The sequence below is a fragment of the Mustela nivalis genome (assembly GCF_964662115.1).
Source record: "Mustela nivalis genome assembly, chromosome: 13".
Taxonomy (NCBI): domain Eukaryota; kingdom Metazoa; phylum Chordata; class Mammalia; order Carnivora; family Mustelidae; genus Mustela; species Mustela nivalis.
In genome coordinates, this window is record NC_139032.1 from 20,463,751 (window position 1) to 20,485,541 (window position 21,791).

At 50.0% G+C, this 21,791-nt stretch overlaps 1 protein-coding gene and 2 long non-coding RNA genes across 5 annotated transcripts in view; all 3 read left to right on the plus strand.

Annotated features, from left to right (window-relative positions):
* Nucleotides 1-21,791, plus strand: part of LOC309845973 (uncharacterized protein) — a 231,324-nt gene that overhangs the window by 115,196 nt on the left and 94,337 nt on the right. The window lies entirely within an intron of this gene.
* Nucleotides 6,286-7,380, plus strand: LOC309845928. Its single transcript, XR_014301608.1, has 3 exons — nt 6,286-6,522; nt 6,760-6,892; nt 7,332-7,380. It is a non-coding gene; the product is annotated as an uncharacterized lncRNA (long non-coding RNA).
* Nucleotides 19,889-20,980, plus strand: LOC309846339. The gene is made up of 3 exons (XR_014301852.1): nt 19,889-20,122; nt 20,360-20,492; nt 20,932-20,980. It is a non-coding gene; the product is annotated as an uncharacterized lncRNA (long non-coding RNA).

The window sequence follows — 21,791 nt, forward strand, 5'->3', positions numbered from 1 at the left end:
TGGCTTTGTGCTGTGGTCTTTCTTAGGTGGTAGGACATTGTGACCTTTGAAACAGTTTGAACACATGGAGGTTAGGCCAGACAGTGTTGTGCAGTAAACCACGAAGCCCTGGGAAAGGTTTAATGGCAGCTGTGTTAGTTCCCTGTGGCTGTCATGAAAATGGCCACAGACGTGGTGGCTTGAACAACAGAAGGTTCCTCTCTCATGGTTCTGGAGGCCAAAAGTCTGAAATCAAGGTGTCAGTAGAGCTGTATAGATGTTCGAGGGCAGAATCCACTCTGTGCCTCTTTCAGCTTCTAAGGGTTGCTCTCTTCCTCGGCTTATGAGCCCATCACTCAGTCTCTGACTTTGTCTATACATCACCTTCTCCTCTATGTGCCCACATCTTCCCTTTTTTCTGCCTCAAATCTCCCCCTGTCCTCCATGTGTGAGGATTCTGGGGATTTATTTTATTGAGGGATCCCGCCACCTCCAAACTCTAACTTAATTATATCGACAAAGACCTTTTTCCAAATGTACTGAAAATCATAGATTATAAGGGCAAGGATATGGACCTGGGGGGCCGTGTTTCAGGGGCTATTATTCAACCTGCTCAAGCTGACAAAAGATACTTTGATTTTGGCTGATGACTGCGTGGAGAGTGGTGGTTTCTGTAGTCACTTACACAAAGGTCTGGCTCAAAGCAAGGGGACCTCGGGGAGTTGCAGGTGGCTGAGCATCTGACTAGAGGAGAATCAGGAAGGAACAAAGGAGATGTTTACATGCACTGGACTTCAGGGTGCCCGGAAGTGTACAGGTCAGGGAAGTCTCGGGCAGGTGCCCACCTTAGCTTACTTCGCAGGATGGCTTTCCAGAGTAGGCTTGTTTGAGACAAAGACTCGATTGTTAGGAGAAGTTTTATAGGTCTTGCCAGTATTGACATATATGGCTTGCCAGAGGCTCAAGTGACTCCATTTACCGTGTGGACCCGTTGAGTCGGGATTTGTCAAAGAGGTATGACAAAGAAATATTCTCTAAGAGGTGGCCTTCTACAGGCTAAGAGTTCATAGCAGGAGGCAGTGAAAATGGCCAGAGCCAGGCCACAGAGCAAGCACGGGCTTCTACTCCCTTTGTTCCTCTAGGTTCAGACTGTCCTCTCTGGGTGAAGAGGGAACATATTGGTTGACGGGACTAAGTCTAAATTAAGTAAGAAGGCACGTAAGAAAGCATTTCAACATGTTTAGAAACTAAAATCGTCGAGTGGCTTCCTTTGACACATCGGGGGTTATCCGGCCGCTAATGAGGTCAGAGTGGGGGGAGAGGAGAGCGAAACACAGAGGGAAGAGGGGAGGGCAGTCACCTCATCCCTCCCGCCTCTGAACCGTATGTCCTCCTGGATTGTCACCCCTTCCAGTCAAAATGCAGATCTCAGGAGTCAGCACTAGCAGCCTGGCTACTTCCACATCCCAGCCCCTGCTACACAGAAAATTGTACAGACTTAATTCTGGCTGAACCCATCACCACTCACATAGGTTAATTCTTTCTCCACTGTTGAGACAAAAAGGCACATGAGCAAAGGCAGGTTAACAGGAACTAGAGAAGTATATGTTCAGTTTGGGAAAGGTAAGGGTCCATTGAGTCAGGTAGGCATGGGGCAAGGAACTTTTGCAGACAGCAGACAGCATCCTGCCGGTAGCAGGAGGAGGCAAAACTGGCTCAGAGCTTTGGTCAGCCAAGTTAACGCCAACCGGGGGGGGGGGCAGCGGGGTGCGCTGGGGGGCACCGTTGAGGATACATGCTGCTTTCTTCTATTCTGGAACTGTATCTGGAACTTCTCGAATCTGGTGTACTTCTTAACTGGGCTCAGGTGCCCCTCACCTTGCAAAATGTACACCCGCAAAGGGTGTTTCCTTCTGACTACTGAAAACAGGTTCAGTTTCAGTTGAAGGGGCTGAGTCCCCGTACAGCACAGCAAAGTCCATTTACTGTCACATAACAATGTGCAGGAACTTGGTAGGAACTTGGTATGTCCCTTCCCAAAAAAAGGACCTTGGTAGTTTCCTAGGAAGCCCTGGGCAGTTTATGACGGTGACTCAGCTATGTCCAGGGCACAGGAACAGTAGGCCAGGACCCTCGGAACACATTGCTGGTTTCTCCAAAGTCAGAGGAGGACTCTGACTAGGGGCAGGCCTACGTGTTCGAAGGGTATGTTTCTAAAAGGTCTTGGCGCTACCCCCCATTGCACCACCATTGCGCTCCGTGTGGTCTGTGTGGATGGGGGACCCTTGGCGTTCCTGGTCACAGAAGATGTGGTGCTGATTCCCCTAGCACCACCTGTGTCAGTGCCAGGTAGTCTGCAAGTCTTCTGAGGGCGCTTGCTGATAGAAAGGGCCGCCATCATGGCTACGATGTCGTCTATAGAGTTTGCATCAGGTGGGGCCGAGTTATCCTGATGGAATGCAGGAAGGGCAGCTTGACCAGTCTGGGCAGGTGCGCCACAGGTGCTTGGCGGAAGGAGGGAACAGGTAGTGGTGGGTTGAAGCACCGAGTGGTGGTGTTACAAGCTGGAGTTACAAGAGCGGTCGTGTGGCCAGGCGAGCCCCTTCTGTGTGAGCACTTCTGTGTCGTGGGCACACCAGAGGCTGCGATGGTGGGGTCGTGTTGTCCTTTCGGTCAGGTGCGCTGCCCGTACTTTCGGCAGGTCGGCCCCTAGGGCTCGGATTTCCTGGCGAAGCATGCACTTCGCTCGATGTCGAATTCCTCTTTTGTGAGGTGGTAGTCCTTACCCCTGGCTTTCGTTGTTTCGTTGAACGGTGGACGCCTTTGCGGGTAATGCGCACACTGCAGCCTCTGACGTTGGGAGCCGTGTTGTCGTGTCCCGTAATCGGACCACCCCTGCTTTGGGCGGGTTGGCTTTTGGTGTTTGACTCCAAGCACAAGTTGGAAGTAGACGTGTTTCGCTTGCCCTTGGTCGTTGGTGTTCCACGTGGAGACGATTTCCTTGGTCTAGGTGTTCCTTGGGCACACTGAAGGGTACTGGGCCCACCAGCACCTCCAGCAGTGGAAACTGTACTGTGGTGTCCCACTACCGCCCCTCCCACATTTTGGACTGCTTGGACCCAGGTAACCGGGTTTAAGGTGACAGTACTTGCCTGTCCTCCGGCAGCACCCAGAATGTTCTGAGAGAGGGCCGTTGTTGTCTGACCAACAGGAGGAGCGGAAGTGGTGCTGGGTGCCCCCTGCAGCCCTGCCCCAAGTTGGGATGTTCCGGGTACCTGTGAGCGAGTGGGGCCTGGCATAGACACACCAGACCCAAAGCTCCCACCGTCCATGGGGGCTGCAGGTCCTGTTGACACGTGGGGGGCTAGAGGGGCAAGTGTGAGCAGGGAGCCGCTGAGCCTGGCACTGTGTATCCCAGCGGCAACTGCACGGGCACTAGTGGTTGATATGGCACCGGGGAGAAGACCTGCCTTGGAACCTAAGGCCTTCGTTTTTTGACAGTGGTGCCAAATGCAGAGGCCTGCTTGCTTCCTGCCATCTCTGGATGGTGGGACTAGAGAGGCGGTTGTGCCTTGGTTTGTGTTGGGCCTACTGGCTTTCCCAGCGGGTAGGAACGGCCAGGCTAGTGCCGTTTTGGGTTCCCAGATCCGGGCCGAGGGAGGATTCGTGGGGCATAGTGGATAGGAATTGCTATGCGTGTCATGGCTGCCTTGCCAGGTAAGCTGGTGGTGTGGCTGCTACTGGGTGGTGTGTTGTGGAATGCTAAGTGGTTTGCCTGGGACTTTGGCAGTGAACGAAAGACAATGGCCTGTGAGGGAGGTGAGGTATCCATGGGCTCAGGCGTAGAGCTGTAGTTTGCAGAGGTGCTGCCTACTGGAACGGTGGTGGTTCCAGAATTCGCCAGAAAGCCAGTGGGAATGCCAGCACTGGGAAGAACGGCTGTCTGCTGTTGCCCAGCACGTGTCCCCTGTGTGGGCTGAGGGGCGATGTTGGGGCAGGTGGCCATCAATTTCGATGGGATGGTAGAGGCCAGAGTGCTTCCAGGGCGCTTCAGCGTCCTGTTGCAACGGCCCTGGGATAATGAAGGAGAGCTCACCCCGGGGCCCCGGGGAGATCTGAACGTGATAGCTTGAGGAGCAGGAGTCGTGTCCATGTCAGTGACATCAGCGTTGGAAGTATGGCCAGATGTCCAGTTGGCTGATGCCTTTGTGGCTGATGCCGCCACAAAAATACCAGGACTCTTTGGGGAAGGGACTGGAAGAGGGGTGGGTGGGAAAAGAGGGGGGGGATCGACACACATAGGAGTTGGGGATTCTCCTTTGCAGGAGGGCAGCTGTGATGAGACGGTTGAGGGATCGACACACATAGGAGTTGGGGATTCTCCTTTGCAGGAGGGCAGCTGTGATGAGACGGTTGAGGTGTTACAAGGAGGAGCCGGGGGGTCGGAAGTAGGTGTTGTACCGATGAGGGGTTGAAGAGGGTGTTCCTTCTGAAGTGGAATTTCCCCAGGGGGAGGAGAGCCAGTAGGAACAGCCAGAGTGGGAGAGTTTGGAGCTCCAGAGGCTGTTCCCTGATCAGTAGTCTCTGTTGGGGAGGGTGGAGGGACAGATGGGATTGGGGGCCTGGCAGATTGGTCAGCCAAGTCGGTGGTAGGACCAGGGACCTGTGATGTGTGAATGGCCGGGGGCAGGGAGTCTGTAGTCTTTGAGGCAAGTAGGGGGGAGGAAGGGGCAGGTTGAGTGGCCCCGTCGTCTGCCAGGATCTCTGCTCCGCCCTCCAAGGTCTTCTTCCCCTGCCCCTCGGTATTGTCCAGAATGCCCAGCTTTCTGCCCAAAGCTATGCAAGGAAGCTTGGGAGGTGGGGGCAACTCTCCTCTGCCCCACTGGAATGGCATTGCTGATGGCAGAGGCACAGAAAGTGGCATGGGTATTTTCCTTTTGGAGGGCCTACTGGTGGCAGATACTGGTGGCAAGGGGTGCTCGGATGGCTTGCCTCGAGGCTTATGCGCCTCTGTGACCTTCCTCAAGAGGTCTGGTGTGCTCTGGCTAGGCCGATGGTTTTCAGCCACCACTTTCTGTGTTGATGTCTCCTGCAGCAAGGGGCAGCCTGGGGTTGGGTGGGAGAGCACTGCTACCTCTGGAGCAGGCTTCCGAAGAGGAGCAACGTCACCAGCTGGGCCCTCTGAAGTGACAGCAGGTCTTTCTGCTGGGGGCGAGGGGGAGCTCACCCGAGGTGTCTGAGTGTTTGCCCCCAAGCTGTCTCCTGAGGGACTGGGAGATGGGTCCCCAGGTGCAGGGCTGCCTTGGTGGGAACTGAGCAGTCCACCGGTCTCCAGGGGCCTGGATGTCCACAGTATATCCCCACTGCTGTGGGGGGCCCTGTTCCCATCATCCGGCCCTCTGGTGTCTCCCAAATCATCCTTCCCTTCTCTGGGCACTTCTTGGACCTTCTCCCCCAACGCCTTTGGGCAGGACGCTGGGAGGTAACTGGATGGTTTCGGCTTCACAGCCTCGACTGTCTGCTGGGGTTGGGAAGGCAGGACAGTGAATTTCTGCCGGGGTGGAGGGATCCTCACGGTTCTCGAGGGTCTGAACATGATGGAGGTACAAGCAGACCGTACAGGTGTTTTCGGAGGGTCCCTCCAGTTCACCGAGGGGAGGAGGCCCACAGGGGAACACACGGCCTGAGGGAGCGGATACCGTCTCCTTGGCTCCACATGAAAGCTAGCTGGTAAAGGCCTAAGATCCCGGTGGAATGGCCTGTGCCCAGGGCAGTGGGAAGGTGTGGGAGCAGCCGGAGCAGCCGGAGCAGCCGGGTGGTGCCGGACAGGATGGGAGGCTGAGCAGGCAGGAGAGACCAGCGGGCGACATCGGCCTGGCAGGGGACGGCGGCGGGGCGGGGGACGAAACTTACTAAGCAGATTGCCCATGTAGCGCTTGCAGTGTGCCAAACGATCGCGAGACAAGAGTATGAAACTCGGAGAGCGCCTCCGGAGGTCCTAACTCTTCTCGAGGTCTAGCAGGCACTGAGCAACCCAGCCCGGTGCTTGTGATATATGCCTGGAGCACGTCACAGAGAAGGGAGGAGCAGGCCCAATGTTGGCAAGTGCCTATGCCAGAGGGCAAAGGATGAGGCCTCAGAGCCCCGCCCACCAGCCTCCAGGGCCTGGAAGGCCCCGCCCACCAGCCTCCAGGGCCTGGGACTTCCTTCTGACGTGGCTGAGTTGTTTGGACCCAATATGGCCGCCTCCGGGCAGCCATATGGTGGGGAGCTCTGTGGGACTGCTGCGGTCCTCTGCCCCCGCCCCCGCCCCCGCCGTGAGTTGCCAGCCCTCCCCTGAGCCCGCCAAGCAAGCGAGCACGGGAGCCCCCTAGCGCTGCGAGGGGTGGCCTGCTGCTCGAGGCAACCTCCCTGCTTCCCTGTGAGGCCTGGAGCCAGGCCACCAGAGTCACCTGGCAAGCCGCAGAGGTGGTTTCTGAGCCAGACTCCTAACCCTGACCTGACTAGATGCTGTCTGTATTCCGTGGCCTCCCTTTCCGGCAGGTAAGCTCGCTCTTTCTTTTTGGGAATTTGGCAGGGGTCACACAGACGGTAGTGCCTTAGTCGGCATTCGAACCCAGCCCAGCCCGAGTGATGCCAGAGCTCTTACTCCGGAGGGTGTGTGAGCGTTTTTTAAATTTTTACTTTTATTTTTTGTAGCTCTTAGGGTACTGAGAACGGTGCTGCTGTACTCACAGTGAGCACAGCCACTGCCCAATATGAAGTCTTCTTTTGTTCAAGGACCACACTGGATTCTGATCTCAGAAGACGGGAGTCACGGACCATCAGTTGCGAGCCTTGTACCATCCCACAGTCGTAATTCAGCCTTGCAGACCCGGTTTGCTCTTTGGTCTACTTTGAAGGATCCAGATAGGTAAGATGGTACTTGAAGATGCTATGTAAATATATAAAGATTATAGTCTAGATAAATTGTTATCCACCTGAAAGGAATGCACCGGTGGATGATTCCATATAGATGAGAAGCTGGTTCATATCTAGAAAGCAAATCCATCATTTATTCAACTTAATAGTGGAGCAGTGTAATGGACTAAAGTCCGATCAATACAGTTTGCTCATTGTGAGTATGCCAGCCAGGTTCCCTCGACATCGTTGGCACATACATGTAATTCTAGACGTTCTTATGCACAAGAGGGGAGACCTACTCTTGGGAGTGTGGCAAGGGGAACGTGTATTCCTGTCTAGGAGCTGGAAGCTTCCGCATGCTGAGAAAGATTTCAAAACAATCTTACCTTACGCATGGCTCTACCTAGTTTGAGTCTCTTTTCTTTGGCTTACTTCATTTTCTTTTTCAGATTTTATTTATTTACATGTCAGAGAGAGAGAGAGCGAGAGCGAGCAAGCGAGCACGCACAAGCAGGGGGGGCAGCAGGCAGGGGGAGAAGCAGCCTTGCACTGAGCAGAGAGCCCATGGCGGGGCTCCATCCCAGGACCTGGGGATTGATTATGACGTGAGCTGAAGGTAGACGCCTAACTGGCTGAGCCACCCAGGCAGCCCTTCAACTTACTTCACTGAAGTGTTTCTCTCTCATGGGGCTGATGTTGCACATTACGAATATGACATGCAAAAGTTTCAGAACCAAGAATCATACTGATCAGTTAAAAACAATGTGTATACATTTTAAAGTTTTGTATATATTTTTAATTCTTGTATTTGAAATAGCTGTGGACATGATTCATATGCTACAGAATTAGTTTTAGAGCTCTGTTGGTGGAGCAAATGTGGACATCCGTCCTTACGAAACTTTGAGGTTGGTGGGACACAGGAGGTCGCACTCAGACGCACATTCTGCTTGCAGAAAAGGACAAATATTATAAGGCCTTTCTAAACTCTCTAGAAGGAGAAATGATTTACAGCTATGACATTTAGCCATAATTCCTTGATATCATTTGAGGAGAGTTCAGTAGGGAACAATTTCTTGATTTCCCTTTTTTTTTTTTTTTTTTTTTTGATTTTTTTGAACAGAAATAGCAAGTTTGTAGAAATTTTGGGCAAAGATTTCTTGGAGGAACTCTGAAAAAGGTGGTCACATCTGACATATCTGAAAACAATCAATTACAGTCATATGATTTCTATCTCTTTTTTTTCCCAAAGGAGGAAGAATTAAACATGATGAGTGTTAGGACTTCAGGACAGTAAAAGGAAATTTGGACAAGGATATCCCAGAAAAATCACCTCTTTATTTTTCTTGTCAAATGGGAATAGGGACAGGGTGCTTTTTTCAAAATACAGACCATTCTCTTACTTGTCTTCGTAAGATGAAATAATTTAGTTGGGAAGTCGTTGTTCTTAGATAATATATGGCTTGGCAGATGCAGACAGGTTGAGATAGACTTTGTCAAGGTAAAATTTTTTTAAAGTGATTGATTTAGTCATGAATGAAAATATTTTAACAATAACAGTTATTTATAAATTTGCCAGAAAGACTACTCCTTGTTTGACCATTTATAAAGCAGTTATCTTCAGTTATGGCAAATGAAGCCATGGGTGGGCAACCTTGGATGGAATTGGTAGTAATGACAGTGAACTCTAGCTAATAACCTGTGGCTGGCCACTCGTTCCCTTTCCCTTATTTCGCTCACCAACAATCTCTTGTAATTCATACAGAGTAATACGGAGGGCCGACTGAGTGATCCTTGGAGCTCATTACATGAACTTTTATTCTGGACTTTTGTCTCCCTGTTTTCAGCCCCTCTTCTCTCTCTTTACTCTAACCGAGGCTCAGCAGAAGTAAACTGGCTTTGTGCAGCCCCTTCTCAGGGTAGTCTTGACTTGATCATTCTGTCCACCACGCCTACATTTCACTTTTTGCCTTCTAGAAAGGTTTCAGAATCTTTCTGTGGTTGATGACTTCCACAGTCTCTTGGCTTTGGTGTTAAGTTTGGTGTTTCTATCCTTTGATTAAGTATGGTTTCTTTTTTTTGTTTGTTTTTTAAAGATTTTATTTATTTATTTATTTGAGAGACAGAGACCACAAGTAGGCAGAGAGAGAGAGAGAGAGAGAGAGAGAGAGAAGAGAAAGCAGGCTGCCCACTGAGCAGAGTGCCCACTGCTGGGCTGGATGCCAGGACCATGGGATCATGAGCTGAGCCGAAGGCTGAGGCTCCAACCCACTGAGCCATCCAGGCACCCTAAAATATGGTTTCATTTTTTTTTTTAAAGATTATATTTATTTATTTGACAGATAGAGATCACACGTAGGCTGAGAGGCAGGCAGAGAGAGAGAGGAGGAAGCAGGCTCCCTGCTGAGCAGACAGCCCGATGTGGGGCTCGATCCTAGGACCTTGGGATCATGACCGGAGCCGAAGGCAGAGACTTTACCCCACTGAGCCACCCAGCGGAAGTGGGTGATTTAAACAGAGGCTCCAAAGTAGGTAGAACTAAACCACAAGTCTCCTTTTGTTTTGTTTTGTTTTGTTTTCCTGAAGCTCCTTTAGCCAAAACATGGGCTTCTGAATATCGATCTGTGAAGCATATTATCAGTATGTTTAAGGAAGGCTGTTCTTAAGGGAATTCCAATTAATGGCAGGGAGTTTTGAAAATCTTCCAAGGTCATCAGATCTTCTGAGATTTACGATTCTATTTTCACGTCAAGCAAGTCCGGTCAGTGCCAGGTAATCATCGAAAGTTCCAGTTGCTTCTCTGAACGGAAGTATTGAACCTCTTGAGGTTTTCTTTTTGCTCTCTTAGATCTATGCCAGATAAGACATTTTTAGAGAGTAGGTTCAGCCTTCTTTGGTTCATGTAAGAAAGACATTCAGTGAGTCAGTGTGGGGGTTAGCCCCATCTTCTCAGAGTGGTAGTGAGCTCCTGATAAAAGATAATTGTTATTAGACAAATTTCCTCAAGATAGAAAAGCTTTCTCCGATTTCTAATACCAAATACGTATTTTTACATTTTCCTATAATGTATAGGAAATATATTTACTGTACCTACTGGGTATGATATATGCGTATAATGGAATGCTATTCAGCCTAAAAAAGTCATGATGTTCTGATACACGCTACAACATGGATGAACCTTGAAAACATTATGCTAAGTGAAGTCAGTCAGTTACAAAAGGGCAAATATTATATGATTCTACCTAGCTGAGGTATTATAATAGGCAAATTCATGGAAGCAGGAAGTCAAATGGTGGTTTCTAGGACTTGCGCTGCGTGGGTATTGGGATGTTGTTCTTATGGGAATAGAGTTTCACTTTGGGATGATAAAAAAAGTTCTGGCGATGGGTGGTGGTGATGGTTATACGACATCGTGAATACATTTTAATGCCACTGAAGTGTATATTTAAAATTTTCTGTTACGTGTATTTTGCCACCGTAAAAGACTAAATGTGTGATTGAAGCACAGTTTTTATGTACAACACAGAAAGCGTGATTCGTGAAAGAAAAGAAAATTGATGATGTGGACCTTATTAAATTTTAAAATGTCCATTCTGTGAAAGACAGTGTTCAAAGAATGGAAAGACAAGCACCTGGCTAGGAGAATATGTTTTCAAAACACATATCTAAAGAAAGATATGCATGTGGAATATTCAGAGAAGTAGTAAACTAACAACAAAAACAACGACCACAACAACTTCATAATAAGAAACTAAACTCCCCAAATCAGTTAAAATGAAAAGGCAATAGGAGTCGACATCTTAGTGGATAGTATATAAAAAGGACAAATACACGTCTATAAATTGCTCAACAGGGGCGCCTGGGTGGCTCGGTAGGTTAAGCTGCTGTCTTCAGCTCAGGTCATGATCTCGGGGTCCTGGGATCGAGTCCCACATCCGGCTGTGTGCTCAGCAGGGAGCCTGCTTCTCTCTCTGTCTCTCTCTCTCTCTGCCTACTTGAGATCTCTGTCAAATAAATAAAATCTTTAAAAAAGAATTGCTCAACACTGGGGAATTATTGGAAAAGGATATGCACTGTGCATTAGAGAAAAACAAAACACCCGTGGGATACCCCACCCATTTAATAAAATGGCTTAAATACCAAAAACTGACAGTACTACTTGCTGGTAAGGATGTGAGACAACAGAGAATCCTATTCATTGCTGATGGGATTTCAAAGAGCACAACCTCTTGAGAAGACCTCTTGCCAGAAAAAAAAAAAAAATTAAAAATAAAAACAGTAAGAATCTTACCGTAATAAACAAAAATAAAACCATAAGTATTTTACCAAAATAAGAAAAATTTAAATGTGCGATTGAAACGAAAGCAAAAAACATCAAGAAAAGAAGGCCTGGAAGGATGCTAGAGACCAAGACATTGAACCATTTCTTAATAACTGAACAACTGCCAGCACTAAGATATCAGAACCAACAAATTGTGAACAAAAACTGAAAGCCAGATCCTCAGATCATTTAATCCTTGAGAAAAGACCATGGAACTAGAAGGCTGAGAGAACGCAGAGCCATCACCAATTAACTCCAATAGACTTGATCACTGAACTAGCATTCTTGTCTTTGTAACTTGTAAGAAACTCTTTGTACGTTGTTTTAGGGAGAACATTTTAGGCAGAAGATGTTAAGATTACCATTGTTTGTCCTTTCCTAATGACTTCTCATCGCCAAATCTGAATTCATCGTCAGACACACTGGGTTCTGCCTCTGAATATCTTCTCATTTGTTTCCTGGTGTTAATATCAGGTCCTTAGTCTTTCTGGTAGGAGTTACTAATTCTGTTTTCTTCCCCCTTAAATGGGTCCTCAGCGTTTCTCTGAAGGTAGTCTTGCAAAAATGGGCGTATGGTCTGTCAGTTGAGTCATTATTCAGGGGCTTTCTGTTTACAGAGAGTCATGATGCCCAGTTTATGTAATCCCTATTCCTGCTACTCCCCACTTGACTTTCCTGGGTTATGTGAATAGTTTACCATATTGGATTGTCCTTTTCCTTCCACCAAGCAGTCCTTTCTCCCTGTTGTGCACCTGGAAAAAGCCACTGCATTTTTCAAAACTCAATTTGCATATTATTTTTATTGTGCAGTCCTTTTAGTGTTGGGACCACTCTCTCCTTTTGGCTACCATGGCACTTTGGCCTTCCTGGTTGTTGCGTTGGCTACAGTCGCGTGGGCTACACTGCATTTTAATTGTGTTTTTTACACGTCTCTGTCTTCTCCTAGGCAACGTTCCTTGAGACCAGGGACTGACATTTTTGATCTGTCGATGTTGCCTTAGCATGTTACTTGGTGTCTGGTGGCTAGCCATAAAAACCAGATTTCAGAAAATGAAAAGGAGTTATGTACATACTGCTTATTAGCACTTGACAGATAAACCAGAAAAGAAATGTGAATGCTGCTGCTTGAAAGTTCACCTCTGGTAAATGGTGGTGGTACTGGACTCCACTTTGAATGTTTTTTCCCACTATTTTATACATTCCTACCTTATGCCTTCTGTTTATTTCTACGTGTGTCTTTATGACTAACCCAGGAAGAGCAGATGAAGGTGGAGCTAGGCCATGGGCTGTATTTGTAGAATAGGATACAAATGATAGGGATTCTTGGTAAGAAAGTCCTGAAGCAATACAGGTCTATATTCTCCCTCTGAGTCATGTAGAGGGATCTGCTCGCAAAGAATTTTATCAGCAGCTAATTTGGATTTTTGTTTGTTTGTTTGTTTGTTTTTAAAGATTATTTATTTATTTTACAGAGAGAAACCACGAGTAGATGGAGAGGCAGGCAGAGAGAGAGAGAGGAAAGCAGGCTCCCTGCTGAACAGAGAGCCCCATGGGGGACTCGATCCCAGGACCCTGAGATCATGACCTAAGCCAAAGTCAGTGGCTTAACCCACTGAGCCACCCAGGCGCCCTAATCAGGATGTTTTTGCCCAAGGCTCTTGATTGGCTATTTATTGTAGGAAGAGTAAATCAGGGTTAAAGTAGTTTGATATGTTTTACATTGTAAATGTGTGTTTTGTTTCGTTTTGTTTTTAAATGCTGGGGTGGGAGTAGGGAGTACCAAATGTTCCTTCCCCACTCCTGATCCTTAAGTCATGTCAAGTGAGAGCTCCTTAGCTCATTTCAGCTCTGCTTCTTTATTTACTCTGCCCCTAAGGTGAGCAAATGGTGTCCATAGAAAGTTTAGGAAGAATTAACCGGTCATGCTCGCCTTGACTAATTCTGTTCTCTTCCTCGAGAATGCGAGTGGGTATCTTCTGTTTCTCACATCCCGAGTATTACTAGTTGGTAATCTGCCCAATTCTGGGGCCATTTAGCTTTCATTCAAACTGGGCTTCTCAAACCTGGCTTATCAATAAAAGTAAAAACATATTTCAGTCTCTATCTTTCCTTTTTTACTTCCTACCCTACTCCAGACCTAGATGTAGTAAGGTTTTTGTACTTTATTAGGATATTTGAAAGATGTTAACATTTAGTGCATTACATGGGAACACTGAGAAATAAAAAGGAGCCAAAGTCTGCCAAGTAAAATGTCTATGTGGGGACTGTCTTGGTACTGCCAGAGAAGATGGCTTTGTGCTGTGGTCTTTCTTAGGTGGTAGGACATTGTGACCTTTGAAACAGTTTGAACACATGGAGGTTAGGCCAGACAGTGTTGTGCAGTACAGCACGAAGCCCTGGGAAAGGTTTAATGGCAGCTGTGTTAGTTCCCTGTGGCTGTCATGAAAATGGCCACAGACGTGGTGGCTTGAACAACAGAAGGTTCCTCTCTCATGGTTCTGGAGGCCAAAAGTCTGAAATCAAGGTGTCAGTAGAGCTGTATAGATGTTCGAGGGCAGAATCCACTCTGTGCCTCTTTCAGCTTCTAAGGGTTGCTCTCTTCCTCGGCTTATGAGCACATCACTCAGTCTCTGACTTTGTCTATACATCACCTTCTCCTCTATGTGCCCACATCTTCCCTTTTTTCTGCCTCAAATCTCCCCCTGTCCTCCATGTGTAAGGATTCTTGGGATTTATTTTATTGAGGGATCCCGCCACCTCCAAACTCTAACTTAATTATATCGACAAAGACCTTTTTCCAAATGTACTGAAAATCATAGATTATAAGGGCAAGGATATGGACCTGGGGGCCGTGTTTCAGGGGCTATTATTCAACCTGCTCATGCAGACATAAGATACTTTGATTTTGGCTGATGACTACGTGGAGAGTGGTGGTTTCTGTAGTCACTTACACAAAGGTCTGGCTCAAAGCAAGGGGACCTCGGGGAGTTGCAGGTGGCTGAGCATCTGACTAGAGCAGAATCAGGAAGGAACAAAGGCGATGTTTACATGCACTGGACTTCACGGTGCCCGGAAGTGTACAGGCCAGGGAAGTCTCGGGCAGTTGCCCACCTTAGCTTACTTCGCAGGATGGCTTTCCAGAGTAGGCTTGTTTGAGACAAAGACTCGATTGTTAGGAGAAGTTTTATAGGTCTTGCCAGTATTGACATATATGGCTTGCCAGAGGCTCAAGTGACTCCATTTACCGTGTGGACCCGTTGAGTCGGGATTTGTCAAAGAGGTATGACAAAGAAATGTTCTCTAAGAGGTGGCCTTCTACAGTCTAAGAGTTCTAAGAGTTCATAGCAGGAGGCAGTGAAAATGGCCAGAGCCAGGCCACAGAGCAAGCATGGGCTTCTACTCCCTTTGTTCCTCTAGGTTCAGTCCTCTCTGGGTGAAGAGGGAACATATTGGCTGACGCGACTAAGTCTAAATTAAGTAAGAAGGCACATAAGAAAGCATTTCAACATGTTTAAAAACTAAAATCGTCGAGTGGCTTCCTTTGACACATCGGGGGTTATCCCGCCGCTAATGAGGTCAGAGTGGCTTCCTTTGACACATCGGGGGTTATCCCGCCGCTAATGAGGTCAGAGTGGGGGGAGAGGAGAGCGAAACAGAGGGAAGAGGGGAGGGCAGTCACCTCATCCCTCCCGCCTGTGAACCGTATGTCCTCCTGGATTGTCACCCCTTCCAGTCAAAATGCAGATCTCAGGAGTCTGCACTAGCAGCCTGGCTACTTCCACATCCCAGCCCCTGCTACACAGAAAATTGTACAGACTTAATTCTGGCTGAACCCATCACCACTCACATAGGTTAATTCTTTCTCCACTGTTGAGACAAAAAGGCACATGAGCAAAGGCAGGTTAACAGGAACAAAGTTTTATAGCTAGAGAAGTATATGTTTTATAGCTAGAGAAGTATATGTTCAGTTTGGGAAAGGTAAGGGTCCATTGAGGCAAGTAGGCATGGGGCAAGGAACTTTTGCAGACAGCAGACAGCAGACGGCATCCTGCCAGTTGCAGGAGGAGGCAAAACTGGCTCAGAGCTTTGGTCAGCCAAGTTAACACCAAGCCGGGGGGCCAGTGGGGTGGGCAGGGGGGGCACCATTGAGGATACATGCTGCTTTCTTCTATTCTGGAACTGTATCTGGAACTTCTCGAATCTGGTGTACTTCTTAACTGGGCTCAGGTGCCCCTCACCTTGCAAAATGTACACCCGCAAAGGGTGTTTCCTTCTGACTACTGAAAACAGGTTCAGTTTCAGTTGAAGGGGCTGAGCCCCCCTACAGCACAGCAAAGTCCATTTACTGTCAAATAACAATGTGCTACTGTCACATAACAATGTGCAGGAACTTGGTATGTCCCTTTCCCAAAAGAAAGGAACTTGGTAGTTTCCTTGGAAGGCCTGGGCAGTTTATGAAGGTGACTCAGCTATGTCCAGGGCACAGGAACAGTAGGCCAGGACCCGCGGAACACATTGCCGGTTTCTCCAAAGTCAGAGGAGGACTCTGACTAGGGGCAGGCCTACGTGTTCGGAGGGTATGTTTCTAAAAGGCCCTACCCCCCATTGCACCATCAGTGCTGTGGTTGGGGGCGCTCCGTGTGGTCCGTGTGGATGGGGGACCCTTGGCGTTCCTGGTCACAGAAGATGTGGTGCTGATTCCCCTAGCACCACCGTGGTGCTGATTCCCCTAGCACCACCTGTGTCAGTGCCAGGTAGTCTGCAAGTCTTCTGAGGGCGCTTGCTGATAGAAAGGGCCGCCATCATGGCTACGATGTCGTCTATAGAGTTTGCATCAGGTGGGTCCGAGTTATCCAGATGGAATGCAGGAATGGCAGCTTGACCACAGGTGCTTGGCGGAAGGAGGGAACAAGCAGTGGTGGGTTGAAGCACTGAGTGGTGGTGTTACAAGCTGGAGTTTCAAGAGCGATCGTGTGGCCAGGCGAGCCCCTTCTGTGTGAGCACTTCTGTGTCGTGGGCACACCAGAGGCTGCGATGGTGGGGCGAGCGTTGTCCTTTCGGTCAGGTGCGCTGCCCGTGCTTTCGGCAGGTCGGCCCCTAGGGCTCGGGTTTCCTGGCGAAGCATGCACGTCGCTCGATGTCGAATTCCTCTTTTGTGAGGTGGTAGCCCTTACCCCTGGCTTTCGTTGTTTCGTTGAACGGTGGACGCCTTTGCGGGTAATGGGCACACTGCAGCCTCTGACGTTGGGAGCCGTGTTGTCGTGTCCCGTAATCGGACCACCCCTGCTTTGGGCGCGCTGGCTTTTGGTGTTTGACTCCAAGCACAAGTTGGAAGTAGACGTGTTTCGCTTGCCCTTGGTCGTTGGTGTTCCACGTGGAGACGATTTCCTTGGTCTAGGTGTTCCTTGGGCACACTGAAGGGTACTGGGCCCACCAGCACCTCCAGCAGTGGAAACTGTACTGTGGTGTCCCACTACCGCCCCTCCCACATTTTGGACTGCTTGGACCCAGGTAACCGGGTTTAAGGTGACAGTACTTGCCCGTCCTCCGGCAGCACCCAGAATGTTCTGAGAGAGGGCCGTTGTTGTCTGACCAACAGGAGGAGCGGAAGTGGTGCTGGGTGCCCCCTGCAGCCCTGCCCCAAGTTGGGATGTTCCGGGTACCTGTGAGCGAGTGGGGCCTGGCATAGACACACCAGACCCAAAGCTCCCACCGTCCATGGGGGCTGCAGGTCCTGTTGACACGTGGGGGGCTAGAGGGGCAAGTGTGAGCAGGGAGCCACTGAGCCTGGCACTGTGTATCCCAGCGGCAACTGCACGGGCACTAGTGGTTGATATGGCACCGGGGAGAAGACCTGCCTTGGAACCTAAGGCCTTCGTTTTTTGACAGTGGTGCCAAATGCAGAGGCCTGCTTGCTTCCTGCCATCTCTGGATGGTGGGACTAGAGAGGCGGTTGTGCCTTGGTTTGTGTTGGGCCTACTGGCTTTCCCAGCGGGTAGGAACGGCCAGGCTAGTGCCGTTTTGGGTTCCCAGATCCGGGCCGAGGGAGGATTCGTGGGGCATAGTGGATAGGAATTGCTATGCGTGTCATGGCTGCCTTGCCAGGTAAGCTGGTGGTGTGGCTGCTACTGGGTGGTGTGTTGTGGAATGCTAAGTGGTTTGCCTGGGACTTTGGCAGTGAACGAAAGACAATGGCCTGTGAGGGAGGTGAGGTATCCATGGGCTCAGGCGTAGAGCTGTAGTTTGCAGAGGTGCTGCCTACTGGAACGGTGGTGGTTCCAGAATTCGCCAGAAAGCCAGTGGGAATGCCAGCACTGGGAAGAACGGCTGTCTGCTGTTGCCCAGCACGTGTACCCTGTGTGGGCTGAGGGGCGATGTTGGGGCAGGTGGCCATCAATTTCGATGGGATGGTAGAGGCCAGAGTGCTTCCAGGGCGCTTCAGCGTCCTGTTGCAACGGCCCTGGGATAATGAAGGAAAGCTCACCCCGGGGCCCCGGGGAGATCTGAACGTGATAGCTTGAGGAGCAGGAGTCGTGTCCATGTCAGTGACATCAGCGTTGGAAGTATGGCCAGATGTCCAGTTGGCTGATGCCTTTGTGGCTGATGCCGCCACAAAAATACCAGGACTCTTTGGGGAAGGGACTGGAAGAGGGGTGGGTGGGAAAAGAGGGGGGGGATCGACACACATAGGAGTTGGGGATTCTCCTTTGCAGGAGGGCAGCTGTGATGAGACGGTTGAGGGATCGACACACATAGGAGTTGGGGATTCTCCTTTGCAGGAGGGCAGCTGTGATGAGACGGTTGAGGTGTTACAAGGAGGAGCCGGGGGGTCGGAAGTAGGTGTTGTACCGATGAGGGGTTGAAGAGGGTGTTCCTTCTGAAGTGGAATTTCCCCAGGGGGAGGAGAGCCAGTAGGAACAGCCAGAGTGGGAGAGTTTGGAGCTCCAGAGGCTGTTCCCTGATCAGTAGTCTCTGTTGGGGAGGGTGGAGGGACAGATGGGATTGGGGGCCTGGCAGATTGGTCAGCCAAGTCGGTGGTAGGACCAGGGACCTGTGATGTGTGAATGGCCGGGGGCAGGGAGTCTGTAGTCTTTGAGGCAAGTAGGGGGGAGGAAGGGGCAGGTTGAGTGGCCCCGTCGTCTGCCAGGATCTCTGCTCCGCCCTCCAAGGTCTTCTTCCCCTGCCCCTCGGTATTGTCCAGAATGCCCAGCTTTCTGCCCAAAGCTATGCAAGGAAGCTTGGGAGGTGGGGGCAACTCTCCTCTGCCCCACTGGAATGGCATTGCTGATGGCAGAGGCACAGAAAGTGGCATGGGTATTTTCCTTTTGGAGGGCCTACTGGTGGCAGATACTGGTGGCAAGGGGTGCTCGGATGGCTTGCCTCGAGGCTTATGCGCCTCTGTGACCTTCCTCAAGAGGTCTGGTGTGCTCTGGCTAGGCCGATGGTTTTCAGCCACCACTTTCTGTGTTGATGTCTCCTGCAGCAAGGGGCAGCCTGGGGTTGGGTGGGAGAGCACTGCTACCTCTGGAGCAGGCTTCCGAAGAGGAGCAACGTCACCAGCTGGGCCCTCTGAAGTGACAGCAGGTCTTTCTGCTGGGGGCGAGGGGGAGCTCACCCGAGGTGTCTGAGTGTTTGCCCCCAAGCTGTCTCCTGAGGGACTGGGAGATGGGTCCCCAGGTGCAGGGCTGCCTTGGTGAGAACTGAGCAGTCCACGGGTCTCCAGGGGCCTGGATGTCCACAGTATATCCCCACTGCTGTGGGGGGCCCTGTTCCCATCATCCGGCCCTCTGGTGTCTCCCAAATCATCCTTCCCTTCTCTGGGCACTTCTTGGACCTTCTCCCCCACCGCCTTTGGGCAGGACGCCGGGAGGTAACTGGATGGTTTCGGCTTCACAGCCTCGACTGTCTGCTGGGGTTGGGAAGGCAGGACAGTGAATTTCTGCCGGGGTGGAGGGATCCTCACGGTTCTCGAGGGTCTGAACATGATGGAGGTACAAGCAGACCGTACAGGTGTTTTCGGAGGGTCCCTCCATTTCACCGAGGGGAGGAGGCCCACAGGGGAACACACGGCCTGAGGGAGCGGATACCGTCTCCTTGGCTCCACATGAAAGCTAGCTGGTAAAGGCCTAAGATCCCGGTGGAATGGCCTGTGCCCAGGGCAGTGGGAAGGTGTGGGAGCAGCCGGAGCAGCCGGGTGGTGCTGGACAGGATGGGAGGCTGAGCAGGCAGGAGAGACCAGCGGGCGACATCGGCCTGGCAGGGGACGGCGGCGGGGCGGGGGACGAAACTTACTAAGCAGATTGCCCATGTAGCGCTTGCAGTGTGCCAAACGATCGCGAGACAAGAGTATGAAACTCGGAGAGCGCCTCCGGAGGTCCTAACTCTTCTCGAGGTCTAGCAGGCACTGAGCAACCCAGCCCGGTGCTTGTGATATATGCCTGGAGCACGTCACAGAGAAGGGAGGAGCAGGCCCAATGTTGGCAAGTGCCTATGCCAGAGGGCAAAGGATGAGGCCTCAGAGCCCCGCCCACCAGCCTCCAGGGCCTGGAAGGCCCCGCCCACCAGCCTCCAGGGCCTGGGACTTCCTTCTGACGTGGCTGAGTTGTTTGGACCCAATATGGCCGCCTCTGGGCAGCCATATGGTGGGGAGCTCTGTGGGACTGCTGCGGTCCTCTGCCCCCGCCCCCGCCCCCGCCGTGAGTTGCCAGCCCTCCCCTGAGCCCGCCAAGCAAGCGAGCACGGGAGCCCCCTAGCGCTGCGAGGGGTGGCCTGCTGCTCGAGGCAACCTCCCTGCTTCCCTGTGAGGCCTGGAGCCAGGCCACCAGAGTCACCTGGCAAGCCGCAGAGGTGGTTTCTGAGCCAGACTCCTAACCCTGACCTGACTAGATGCTGTCTGTATTCCGTGGCCTCCCTTTCCGGCAGGTAAGCTCGCTCTTTCTTTTTGGGCATTTGCCAGGGGTCACACAGACGGTAGTGCCTTAGTAGGCATTCGAACCCAGCCCAGCCCGAGTGATGCCAGAGCTCTTACTCCGGAGGGTGTGTGAGCGTTTTTTAAATTTTTACTTTTATTTTTTGTAGCTCTTAGGGTACTGAGAACGGTGCTGCTGTACTCACAGTGAGCACAGCCACTGCCCAATATGAAGTCTTCTTTTGTTCAAGGACCACACTGGATTCTGATCTCAGAAGACGGGAGTCACGGACCATCAGTTGCGAGCCTTGTACCATCCCACAGTCGTAATTCAGCCTTGCAGACCCGGTTTGCTCTTTGGTCTACTTTGAAGGATCCAGATAGGTAAGATGGTACTTGAAGATGCTATGTAAATATATAAAGATTATAGTCTAGATAAATTGTTATCCACCTGAAAGGAATGCACCGGTGGATGATTCCATATAGATGAGAAGCTGGTTCATATCTAGAAAGCAAATCCATCATTTATTCAACTTAATAGTGGAGCAGTGTAATGGACTAAAGTCCGATCAATACAGTTTGCTCATTGTGAGTATGCCAGCCAGGTTCCCTCGACATCGTTGGCACATACATGTAATTCTAGACGTTCTTATGCACAAGAGGGGAGACCTACTCTTGGGAGTGTGGCAAGGGGAACGTGTATTCCTGTCTAGGAGCTGGAAGCTTCCGCATGCTGAGAAAGATTTCAAAACAATCTTACCTTACGCATGGCTCTACCTAGTTTGAGTCTCTTTTCTTTGGCTTACTTCATTTTCTTTTTCAGATTTTATTTATTTACATGTCAGAGAGAGAGAGAGCGAGAGCGAGCAAGCGAGCACGCACAAGCAGGGGGGGCAGCAGGCAGGGGGAGAAGCAGCCTTGCACTGAGCAGAGAGCCCATGGCGGGGCTCCATCCCAGGACCTGGGGATTGATTATGACGTGAGCTGAAGGTAGACGCCTAACTGGCTGAGCCACCCAGGCAGCCCTTCAACTTACTTCACTGAAGTGTTTCTCTCTCATGGGGCTGATGTTGCACATTACGAATATGACATGCAAAAGTTTCAGAACCAAGAATCATACTGATCAGTTAAAAACAATGTGTATACATTTTAAAGTTTTGTATATATTTTTAATTCTTGTATTTGAAATAGCTGTGGACATGATTCATATGCTACAGAATTAGTTTTAGAGCTCTGTTGGTGGAGCAAATGTGGACATCCGTCCTTACGAAACTTTGAGGTTGGTGGGACACAGGAGGTCGCACTCAGACGCACATTCTGCTTGCAGAAAAGGACAAATATTATAAGGCCTTTCTAAACTCTCTAGAAGGAGAAATGATTTACAGCTATGACATTTAGCCATAATTCCTTGATATCATTTGAGGAGAGTTCAGTAGGGAACAATTTCTTGATTTCCCTTTTTTTTTTTTTTTTTTTTTTTGATTTTTTTGAACAGAAATAGCAAGTTTGTAGAAATTTTGGGCAAAGATTTCTTGGAGGAACTCTGAAAAAGGTGGTCACATCTGACATATCTGAAAACAATCAATTACAGTCATATGATTTCTATCTCTTTTTTTTCCCAAAGGAGGAAGAATTAAACATGATGAGTGTTAGGACTTCAGGACAGTAAAAGGAAATTTGGAC